The following is a 12,711-nucleotide window of genomic DNA, read 5'->3' as shown; positions in this document are numbered from 1 at the left end:
TAATGCCTTCCTATTGCCGAGTTACGCCAGAAAAGATGTCACCCAGGAAAACTTCCATGCCCGCGTCAGACAGGTGGACCCCGTCTGACCTAAACAGGTGGGCCGACTCCCTGACTATCGTGGGGTGCCGCACTGCTCTACCCCCCATGGCGTGTACCCTCCTGGAAACAGCGTGGTTTACCTTCCGCCTTGCCCTATCTATGGCAACTGCATTCCTGCAGCCCCGCCACTGAAGCCGGGGGACAATGTCAGACCACACTATCAGCACACCTGGCCAAAGGGCCGCAATGCGCTCTAGGTCTGCAGTTATGCTGCAAATGAGGGAGAGCCCTGTATTTTTAACCAGGTCATTGCCCCCCAGATGTATTATCAATGTGTTGGGGGGCCCTGAACTGCGGGCCTTAGAAACCAGCAGGCTATAAAGCCCACCCCACTGAAGTCCCCTAACCCCAAACCACTGAACTGAGTCGGCTCGTAACAGACCTAAAGCCCTGGCGGCCATGGGGTGCCTGGCCGCCCAAAAAATATATGAGTGGCCCACTACCCCAACTATCCCCTGATGCGGTGAGGAAAGGGAAAAGGCTGAAAAAGAAAAAACCTAACCTTAACATCAATATAATATACACTGTAACACAACCAGAATACATGATACAGCCCAAGTGAAGGTGAAAAACTTAAAAAACCTCCGGTGAACTTTTGGTGACAGCCGAATTGAATTAGCTCTACCTCGGAGGAAAAAGTAAAAAATTCACTCCACACCGTCGATTCCAGAACGCTAGCCGTTCCAGAACCGATTGTAAACTTACGTTTTTGGGCTGGCGCAACAGGCGCATTCTACAACTTATCTACCTTATCTATCTTATCTAATCTTATGTATTTCTTATAAGCCGATGACTTCCACCTCCCTACCTTCTGTATGGCAGAGGGTGGAAGCCCCGCCGCCGCTGCGCATGTTGCGGCCCCTATGCGAAAGGAGTGTGTCCCATAATCCTGAGCCTTCAGGCCTACGCCGGTCAAGCACCGTCTAAATACAGCCCCGAACTGAAACCGGGTGAGGGGCATGCCATCCGCGTGCACCAAAAACTGCATGGCTGCAACCGGCCTGAGAGACACATAGTCCCTGCACAATGCTACAGGACAAATGGCTTGGTCCACACTGGATCGCAGGGTGGCCCAACTACCCCTCCCCAACTGGTCGGTTTTGGATCTCTGTATCCTACACAGGACGTGGTCCTCGTGGAGAACCACGTCCTCAGACCTGAGACCAGACTGGGCCTTCTTACTCGCAGCTACCAGCTCCCCGATCCTGAATGCCCCGAAGAAGGCGAATGAAAAGGCGATCTTCAGGAGAGCAGCCTCAAAGGCGCTATCCGCCACTCTATCCAGACATGCCACTAATTCTCCTAGCATGCGCTCATCTATAGGCCGCCAAGTGTCAGGAGGCACTGGCCGCTGCTTAGCCCAGCCCTTCAAAGCCTTATTCAATACAAAAGACCCTGTGGGATCCTGCTCCCCTCTCAGCCTGCTGTGGAAAGCTATACCAGCCAAAGCCGCCGTCATAGCCGACTTTGATCTGCCTCTTACATAATGGCCCCATACAAATGCGAGTAACCGGTCTTCGACCGACTTACCGCTAGCGTCGGGCGCAGACTGAAACTCCTCCCAGTCCCTCCAGGCCGCCGTGTAAGCCCTGCGGGTTGAGGGTGCCAGTGACAGCAGTGCCAATCCCTTCATGCCGATTCTATGATCTGCCATACAAGATTTGGACACCTAAGCCCCAGGGGTGCCGCTTCGGGAGCAAGCTCCCGAAACTTTGTAAACTGAAATCTAGACAGGGCGTCAGCAATAGTGTTCTCTATGCCGGGGACATGTCTAGCCCTGAAATTAATGTTGTTCCTCAGGCAATGACGCACAAGGTAACGCAGTAACCTAAGGGCCTCGGGGGAAGCCGCCCTCTGATTGTTGATTGCGTGTACCACCCCCAGGTTGTCACACCAGAACACTATGTTCCGATTCGCCAATTCTGCTGCCCACAACTGCACCGATACGATGATGGGGAACAGTTCCAGCAGCAGAAGATTGACCGTGAAACCCCTGTCAATCCATGACTGTGGCCACCGTGAGACACACCATTCCCCTTGAAAATAAGCCCCGAATCCCGTGGAGCCAGCGGCATCTGTAAAGAGCTGCAGTTCCTTGCTAGATTCGGGCTCCGTGGGCCATATTAGCTCTCTATTAAATTGCCCCAGGAATGCGGACCACACTTCCATGTCGTCTCGCATTTCCCGTGACAGCCTGACCGTGTGGTGAGGGTCTCGCACCCCCGCCGTGGCCCTCTCGAGCTTGCGGCAGAATACTCTACCCATGGGAATGATGCGACATGCAAAATTAAAGGACCCCAGCAGGGACTGCAGTAGTCTCAGCTGTATCCTCTTCTTCTGCAAGCACTCAACTATTAACCCTTGAAGCTTTGTCACCTTATCCTCAGGTAGGCGGCAGCACCCCGCGGCCGAGTCTATCTCTATTCCCAGGTAAGATAGGACCCTAGTGGGGCCCTCCGTTTTGTCTGCCGCTATAGGGACCCCCAGCTCCTCAAGCAGGGAAACCGCCCGGGACAATATATGGGCGCATGTGCTGTCATCTCCTGGTCCCACAAAGAGAAAGTCATCCAGGTAGTGGGCTACGCCCGCACAGCCTGTACTGCTCTGTATGCACCAGTGCAAAAACGTACTGAATTTCTCGAAGTAGGAGCAGGAGACAGAACAGCCCATCGGCAAGCACTTATCTATGTAAGAGCCACCATCTAACCTGAAACCCATGAACATGAAGGACTTAGGGTGTAATGGGAGGAGCCTAAAAGCGGCTTCGATATCCAGCTTAGCCATAAGGGCTCCCTGGCCGAAACCTCGGACTATGTCCAGTACCTCGTCAAATAGCTGGTACTGCACACTACAAAACTCATCCGGGATGGCGTCGTTTATGGACGCGCCATGGGGGTGTGACAGGTGCTGTATCAACCTGTACTTGCCCGGGGTCTTCTTAGGGACCACCCCGAGAGGGGAAAAACACATGTCAGGAAGGGGGTTCCCTTGGAAGGGGCCCGCCATCCTGCCCAGGGCCACTTCAGCCTGGACCTTCTGGCGGACCACATCGGGAAAATCCCTGGCGGACTTGAGGTTCCTAATGCAGGAAACTCTGATTCAGTCAGGGATGGGGAGAGGGAAACCAAAACTGAACCCGTCTAACAAAAACATGCGTCAGCCCTGTTGGGGTACGCCATTAACCTGCGAGCCAGGGCCTCTACCACAATTGGGGAAGGGGCCTTACTTTCCGCCAGTGCCGGCGTCCCCGTGGTCCCCGCCCTTGCCCGCTGACCTGCAAGATTTGGAGGGGTGCCCCCCCCCCCCACAGTTACTGCAGTCGTGACGGAAGCGGCACTTGGCGCCCCTGTCACATTTGCCTTCGTTAAATGCAAAGCACTTCCCTTTGCCGCCGGTTTTGGAACCGGGTTTGGCCGCAGGAAATGGCTTCCTGCCTGAGCTGTCCGAGCTATGCTGCCCCTTGCCTATGACCTCGAGCCATATCTCCACGTGCTTGCAGCCCATGGGCATGACCCTCGACCCGGCATGGGCGAGGCGGAACTTCTCATCATAGTTCCGCCACGCCTGCCCCTTATAATCCGTGAAGTCTCGTTCACCAGGAACAGGTAGCGCAAGACGTTCACGTGCTCCCCGGGCCTTGTGCTCAGGTAACAAGAGGAGAAGATTAAGAAACCTTTCAGCCAATTGTGGAAGCCTTTAAAGGCCGCCTCACTACCACTTCCCGCCTTCTTGGCTGCTTCAAAATCTTTTTTCATGTCGACTGTCAGTGTAAAGAAGTCGACAAACTTTCCCCTTTTTATCTTATCCTTTATACCCTTACGCAGGCCCCTGGCCATGGCGGTGTTGGTGCAATGGACCATATCGCCTGCCGTGGTAGCTACTTCTGGCTCCGCCTCTTCCTAGCCCACTTAGCGCCACCCACTTTTTTCGCAACCGCGCTCGCAACCATTTTTGCAAACTTGCGCGGGCGCTTGGGGGACCCAGACTCGTCACTACTAGCCGACGAGTGGGAGGAAGAGGATGCACACTCTGAAGTATTGTCATTCTCACCGTCTCCAGAAGCTTCGCCTTGAACCACGGGGTCCACCCGTGTTGCGGCCCCCGGCCCTGCGGGAGTGGATGCTTCTGCCCTTGACGTGGACGCCTGGGTGTGGCTGGAGCCGCCACCGGTGTTGCTGGCCTGGACTCCGGAGCCCTCCTGGACCGTTCTGAGTCCTCTTCCTGGGACGACCCACCGAAAACGACACTCCCGCCACCGACAGAGGATACCTCGGGAGATAAAGGGGCAGTGTTAGGACCATATCCTGAACCCGTCACCCTCCCTGACCCTCCCGCTGCTGTACCAGAGCTCCCCGGGCCCCCAGTCGCATAAACCTGGTTGACCTGTTGAGCCTGGGCGTACATGTTGGGGTGAGTGTAAGCCGCCCCTTGAAAAGCCTGCTGTTGCCCACCCGGGCCCTGTGGGTGAGGTGCACCAGCACCCTGCCATGCTCCCCCAAAATACCCCCCGGGAAACCCCCCAGCTGCCCCTGCTGCTTGGGGGAAGTAAGGGAAAGGGGCCGGTTGGTTCCCTGGGTAGGGCCCGTACTGTGGGTTGGGCATGGGGTACCCCGGGTACCCCCCTGCATTCGGACCGGGAAAAGCCCACTGCTGTTGTTGCTGCACGGGGGCTTGCATATATGCCTGCTGACCCGCACCAAACCCTGCGTGGCCAAACCCCTGGTGTCCCCCCTGCCCCGCCGTGGCCCCGGCGAAGCCCTGAGGGGCCGAAGGGAATGGCTGCTGGCCCTGATGCCATTGCTGTTGCGGGGCCTGCCAACCCTGAAAGGGGGCGGCACCGCCATCCACCCGGCCGCCGACGAAAGCGTCCCCACGGCCACTGTCCCAGCCCAAGGGAATGAGCGGCCCCCTCACTGGGGCCATGATGTTTGTCAGGGAGGCCAAAGGGCCCTGACCTGCGCCGCGCTGACCCCCTGCATTCATCCGCAGAGGGCTCCATGTGGGGCCCCCTGTTATGACCTGCAGAGGGCTCCCTGGACCCTGCCCTAAGGGGGTACTAGTCCTGGGGGGCACCCCCCCATCCCCCCCGCTGTGTGAAGCCCCACCATCGCTCACCCCGCTGCCTGAGGCGCGCGGGGTGTCTATTGAAGCTTGAACAGCCTGCGCTGGTGTCAAGACGCCAGCAGATGGCACCAAAGCGCTGTCCCCAGCAGCGCTACTCGCTGCTGGGTGCCCTGAACGCGCTGAGGGTGCAGCGTGCTCCCCGCTCACAGCAGAGCCCTGCTGAGCCGGGGAGACGCTTCCTTGTGCGGGGGAAACATGCCCCCCAGTAAAAGAATGTGCAGGAGACGGCGCGCGCACCCGCGATGACGCGGGCGCGGCCGTCCTGCTGCCTCCCCAGCCTCCGCCGCGCGCTGGCACAGTCACCAGCGGGCGGGCTGCGTCTGCCAACCACCGTGGAGGTGGTGCAGATCTCTTGGGGCGGCCGGACATGACTGCAGCTGCGCGATGTATACAGGCCTAAAAACAAGGTAAAAGGTACTTAGCTCCGCGTGCTGCACTGTGTAGATCCGGATTCCAAGAGGAAGTTCCTCCCCTAAGCTGGACCCTATATACCCCACTTAAGCTACCTCCCCTCCTGGTGCTGATTGGCCCAGATGCACCACATGCTAACTTGCCTAAGAATTACACACTGCTCTGTGCTGCATATGCATCTGCGTTTTAACCCCCAAATCCCCGGGCTCTTAACTGCACTCTGGCCTATGCTGCCCTCGTTTTGCCTAGTACGCTGTGCGTTGCCCCAACGAGGGTCAATATTAAGCTTAGAGTTGGGGAAGTACAGTGATGCTGCTCTCTGCTGGACACAGATGTGATTGCACTGAACTCGCCTGTACCTGTTCTCAGTATTACTGATACAGGAGTGGTACAAGTATAACTCCATAAACCACGAACAGCAGCTGCTGGTATAATAATGACAATTGTATGTTTTGTCAGCACAACCTTATCGGTTCCATTCCTCAGACCATCTCCTTATTTTACTCTTCTTGTCGTTACATTGCAATTTACTATTATCTGTTAATTAAAGATCGGAAGCAATTTCCATGGCTGATTGTAATACAAGTGCAAACCTCACATTCTGACAGTGGGCGAGGTGTGAGGTCCTGCTGTGGCGCATTACGTAGAAAGCAAAATGCAATATGGATTGGGTGGGTGGCCGCGTTTACTGGGGATAATTATAGGTTAATCGGTAGGTGCCGTATGACCCTGATATCTAGTGACAATCTGGCAGGGTTGGCCGAGCTTCATCGGTTTTGTAAGTGAATCTAGAATTTTGTGCCTCAAAACCTTAAAAAGACAGCATACACTAAAGGTGCCACTTAAAAGGGGTGTGGTTTCACAAGGAAGGGGCATGGCCACACAGAAGTTCCCCCAAGAGTGCAAGGAGATTTTGGATGACCTTTATATAGTGGGTGACTGGGAAGGCTGAATTGTACAGTTACATTTTTGCGCTCTCTGGGCAGTATTTTATGGGTAAGGTAGAGAATCAGCTTCTCCTCTCCATCTACCTACTGGGAAAGGACCGTCCCTAATCCTGTCCCGAGGGTATCCGTCTGTAGACGAGGATGCCATATTTGAGCATCTTAAGCAATCTGTATCCAAACCACCGGATAGATTTGACCAATTTACCACTTACATGGCAAATCGAATGATGGAACTGCCCCTGGACCAGGCCCTACAATACGAAAGGATAACATTTGAAGCAACGTACCAGGGATGCATGTGACTACAGCACAACCTTGACCGATTCTCGCACCCAACTCCAACCATTCGTACCACCAAACCCAACCTTTTCCTACTGGCCGACACCAGCCTACTCCATCACCTACCTGCTCCGTTGGAATCTATAGTTCCATGTTGGCAGATGGCAACCTACCTGATTATTCATCATGGTAAATGTATTATTTTCTTTGAATTCTCCATACATAAGGTGCAGTAGTTTGTTATTTGTGGATTTTTGACGGCTGAATGCATCAATGCTCTGATGGATAGTAATGGGGCCGGGACCATTGACTCTGCACATTACAGCATGGGTACTCTCTGATTCAAATCTAAAAATAAAACACTGTTTACCTTGCCTAGTTTTGCACCATATGTATTGGGAATGATAAAACTTTAATAAAAAAACATATCTTATCTTATTTAACCAATAATATTTTGTGCCATGTTGGCAATAATATACACCTATAAGTCTAAAAAAACAAAAACATTTGCCTACACTATCAATGTCTGACTAACGCATGTCTAACTTTTATCAATGTCTAACTAATTCATGTCTCACTTTGTCAATGCCAAACTATTGCATGTCTAACTTTTGTCAATGTCTAACTAATGTATGTCTAACTTTTGTCGATGTCTAACTAATGCACATCTAACTATTGTATGTCTAACATTTATCAGTGTCTCACTAATGAATATTAAGCTTTTGTCAATGTCTAACTAAAGCTGTGTACACACAGAGATGGTCGCTGATGAAAAGGAAACTCTGCCGGTGCAGCTGCAGGGGGATATAGCTGGTCGCAGGAGCTGAACACAGTAGCGCTCACCCGGCGATTTATCGCCCACAGCACATTCAAATCACTGGCAATAGGGTCGATCAGCGACCATATTGCCAGCGATATGTGCTTTAAATCACCCTGTGTGTACATAGCTTAATGCATATCTAGATTTTGTCAATGTCTAATTAATGAGGGCATTGGGTACAGAGTTGCCTGAAACGCGCCAGTAGAGTACAAGGATAAGTAGGAATCCGCATAATAAATGGTGATAGAAGCAAGAGGATCGGGAACAGGAGAGACAAGGGATTTAATAAGTGAGCGCAAGCGCAGCTCATTACAGGAGGAACTGGTGGGGCAGAAGCATATAGGTGGCAGGAAAAAGGTCAACATCTAAAAAGTTTGACATGGTTTTTTATGGTGGGGCAGATGTAACAGGTGCAGAGAGAGTTACATTTGTGTGAGTTATTTTGTTTCTGTGCAGGGTAAATACTGGCTGCTTTATTTTTACACTGCAATTTAGATTTCAGTTTGATCACACAGCACCCAAATCTAACGGGTGTGGATCATTTACTCTACAGCAAGTAGGTCAACAAGCATTGAGTCGACACAACTAGGTAGACAGGCAGCAAGGTCGACATGGGTCTAGGTTGACGTGGGTCTAGGTCGACAGGACATTAGGTCAACACAAGCATTAGGTCGACATGGGTCAATGTCGACAATAAAAATGTCAACATGGGTTTTTTCACTGTTTTTTGACCCGAATGTCAACAATGTCGGCATGGACACAGTTTGAAGTACACCGCATCCCCTCGCATTGCTTGCTTCGCTCGTGATGCTTTGGGCACGGTGCCTCGCTACACTCGGCACACTATTTTATTCTCCAACCGCTCCCTAGTGGATGGTAGGGCATGAAATACCGCCTGTCGGCACACGCTATCTCAATAATCAGTGAAAAACCCCATATAGACCTTTTGACTGTCGACCTTGCCCATGTCGACATAAAGCTTGTGTCGACCTAAACCCATGTCGACCTTGTTGCCTGTCAACCTAATGGTGTTGACCCAATGCTTGTCGACCTAGTTGCTGTAGACCTGATGACCGTATCCCAATCTAACTCTCTCTGTACATGTTACATCTCCCCACCTGCAGTGCAGCATGATTTTGTCCATCTGCAAAAATTGCAGCCTTTCTAACAGATCTGAATCGATGGGCTGTGAGTTTTCGGAGCCCATTGATCAAGTAGATGCTGCTCCACCGTATGCCCCCCCCCCCCCTATTCATGACTGTGAATGCCATCGCAGCCGTGCACATGAGGGGAAAACCATGCTGTATTGGAGATAGTTAATCCTGCGCAGCGTCTCCAAAACCATGAAGAAGAAAAAAAAGGTTGTTGTTTTTTTAAATCAGAAAAATGTTTTATTTCGGTTTCCCTTTAAGTGAATATTCCGGCATTACCTCACTGGGACTTTCAGTGAACGCTGGAGAGAATCTGGCGTTTTTTATGACTCCGGTAATAAACGAGATGCAGTATGGCTGCGACAGGTAATTTAGGTGTCAGCATTGGAAGTTTGTGCCCAGTCCACACAGTTCACTGACATGATTTGCTGCTCTCTTAATTAATAACCCAAACTGCTTCGCTGTTACCTGGTGGGGTCAAACACAGGGAATTTATTTAATCAGATTTATTAATCCAACCTAGAATATGCAGGCAGGCAGAATTCTGCAAGGCGTTCAATTACAGGAGTAATAAGCCCAGGAATCAATTACAGGAGAGGCCAGCTCAATGTAAAACAGCGCAGAATAATAAAATATTAACAAACCAACGCAATTAAGGAATCATTCGTTACTGCCTGATGTAACAATTAGTTATTGCTGCGCGGCGATTTAAATAATGCAACGGTCTCGGCGCACGCTTCGCTGTGTAAACAGAGGGAAGACATTTGTCATGCGGATTCCCTGTTTGTTTGTTCCCTACAGTGGAGAGATAACGGCGATCTGCACTTCCACCGGGACACATTGGGTCTGATTCAGGCCTGTTTGCTCGGCTGCATATATACAGAGTAGGTAACCGTCGCCCCAACAAACACACAACCGCCCACCTTTCCTCCGAATTGGGGCTGGGCGCTGATGTCATGTGAAGTCAGACACCTGGCCCGAGGATGCATGGGCACGCCTGTATGGTATTTGCAGGGGTAGGGCCAGCATTTTTTGGGAACGCACATGAAACACTGAGCTTTGTCTGCCCCCTGCCTGTCCATCAGTAAGCGAATGCCCTGGAAAATCGCCAAAGGCGTTCGCTCCGGGCGTGTGTACATACGCATATTCGCACATGCGCAAACCCCCACCATCAGCCGCGGGGGGGGAATTCAGGCTGCATCGAGCAGGTCTGAATCACCCTATTGGGTACTCTTTACCTAGAACAGCGCCCATCGCAGGCATCGCATGTACATCGCATGCCATTATAATGGCATGCGATGCGACCGATGCAATGCCTGCGATTTTACATAGAAATGCATGGTAAAATGTAAATCGCGTTGGTCGCATCGCATGAGGCCAAAAAAATCGAGTGCGATGCGACCGACGCGATTAACGCGATTTTACATATGAAACAATGTTAAATGGCCCAATTGACCCGATTTTACATAGGGAACAATGTTAAATGGCCCACAGACCCCAAATAGCCACCCTGAAGTGTGAAATGGCCCCCCCAATTGTTAACGCCACCCCACGATCAACGTCAACACGAAACGTGGCGAGCGCAGCAAGCCCGCTTGGGGCGGCGGTACGCGTCCTCCGACCTTTTCATACCCCCACTATCCACGTTGGCGTGGAGTTGAGAACAGAAAGTGTGGCAAACGCAGCGAGCCACCGAGCCCGAAGCGTGGCGAGCGGGCTTCACAGGTATCCGCGTCCCCTCGCAGGGCTCGCTGCGCTCGCCGCGCTTCGGGCTCGGTGGCTCGCTGCGCTCGCCACACTTTCTATTCTCAACTCCACGCCGACGTGGATAGTGGGGGTATGAAAAGGTCGGAGGACGCGTACCGCCGCCCCTCGCGGGCTCGCTGCGCTCGCCACGCTTCGGGTTGACGTTGATCGTGGGGTGGCGTTAACAATTGGGGGGGCCATTTCACACTTCAGGGTGGCTATTTGGGGTCTGTGGGCAATTTAACATTGTTTCCTATGTAAAATCGCGGTAATCGCGTCGGTCGCATCGCATGCGATTTTTTGGCCGCATGCGATGCGACCGACGCGATTTTTTACCTTGCGATGCCTAAGATCAAAATCGTGGGCGCCGTTCTAGGTAAAGAGTACCCCCCATTGTTATACTCATACAGAGGGAGTACCACTCGCTACAGCGGCTCCCGGGGGAATTTCCGCCCATAGCCTCCCCGCCCCGTGTGCCATTACCAGTCATGTCCCGTTCATCTGTAGGTTTTGGGACAAGGAAGGAAAGGGGGAGGGGGGTTGGCAAGGGAACAACTTTGGACCCAACCTAGCTTGCACCTGCGCTTGTAAGAGGGAAAATCCTGGTCTCCTTACCCCCATGCACATCCTCAGACAGTGTGGGAGCTACAGTGTGGGAGCTACAGTGTGGGAGCTACAGTGGGAGTGCCTTCTCCAGATAACAGCCAATCACTCATTACCAATGACGGCACAGGTGCTGTTATATGAACTAGCGGAGCGCCTGTCCGTGGTTGTTAATTCTTCTGGGTGGATATTTTATCTTGGTCTCCCACAACCTTTTGGCTCCCAGGCCATAGGCAAATGCAGGGTTACCCAGAAACCCCCATCCTCTTGGCAATTGGCTCCAAATATCTAATGTATACTGTATGTATAAATGTTTGATACAGCCTATACCATTGATCATTGTGTGGCACAGGGTAATCAAGGCAAAACACGGGTCCCATAGGTAGATGGAGTCCTGGTCCTGTGCAAGGGATAAGTTCTTGTGCACATCTTTTGTGATTAGTATTTACACTCATTTTTTTTTTGTTGTATTTACCTGTTTATTGATAGAAATACAGATTACTGGCTATTAAACTGATCCACATAGCGGAGCATATATTATACACCTTATTGCATGGTTTATTAATTGGTTATCATAGGTCTGATTTGAATGATTAAGTACCTATATATTATAATCTGCATTATAATCCTTGTCTGCACCACCGTGTTCCTGGAGACTCTCTTAGTGGAGAAGCAGGATCCACTCCTAAAGGGGTGCCGGAAGACGGCCAGACAGTTGGGATTCCGACCGCCAAAACTCCGACATTGGAATCCCGACTATTGAAATGCCCAACAGTTGGGTCTCAATTGACAGGGGTTATTCTCCCTCGTGGAGGGAACCTGTAGTGAACTCAACAAGCCCACAAGGGACTTCATTGTGCTCGCAGTTGGAGAACTGGTGTTCCGGATACTGATGTCAGTAAACTGACCTTCGGAATTCCTACTGCCGACACGCCATACCACACACCCCTGCACTGGCTTTCCATCGGGAGCACTGGTCCAAACAGACACAAAATGGCAGATCCCCTAAACTGCATATTTAATTCACTCAAATAGGTCCCAGCTTCTTGCACACTCACCACCCATTCCCTGTTCCTAGCAACATACGGGTGGGCAGTAAAAGCAGACCTGGAATACATTGAATCATTTTTTTTTTCTCTGCGTGGTGTGAAAGGGTCTTTTGAAAAATCCTGGGTCCAGCAACCCGTCAATACGACCCGGGTTAAAAGAAGGGTTTGACCCGGGGAAGACCAGGGTTGATGGGCAGTGTGAATGGGTAACCCGGGTCGAGCATTGTGGTTGATATGATTTAATGCATAGCAATAAACATTAATTAAAAAATGATGTATAATTCTTAATACAATATATTACCAATATTCTGTTATGAAAGTGCCCCAGTAAAAAAGTATTTTTTCTCCTATTTTTCGCTGTACATGTTTATGTTATATACCCGTCACTGTACATGTTGTATACCCGTCGCTGTACATGTTTATGTTATATACCCGTCGCTGTACATGTTTATGTTTTATACCCATCCAGCTTTCAGTGTG

The sequence above is a fragment of the Crinia signifera genome, chromosome 6 (assembly GCF_055691185.1).
Source record: "Crinia signifera chromosome 6, ASM5569118v1, whole genome shotgun sequence".
Taxonomy (NCBI): Eukaryota; Metazoa; Chordata; class Amphibia; order Anura; family Myobatrachidae; genus Crinia; species Crinia signifera.
This window is presented reverse-complemented; position numbering follows the sequence as displayed.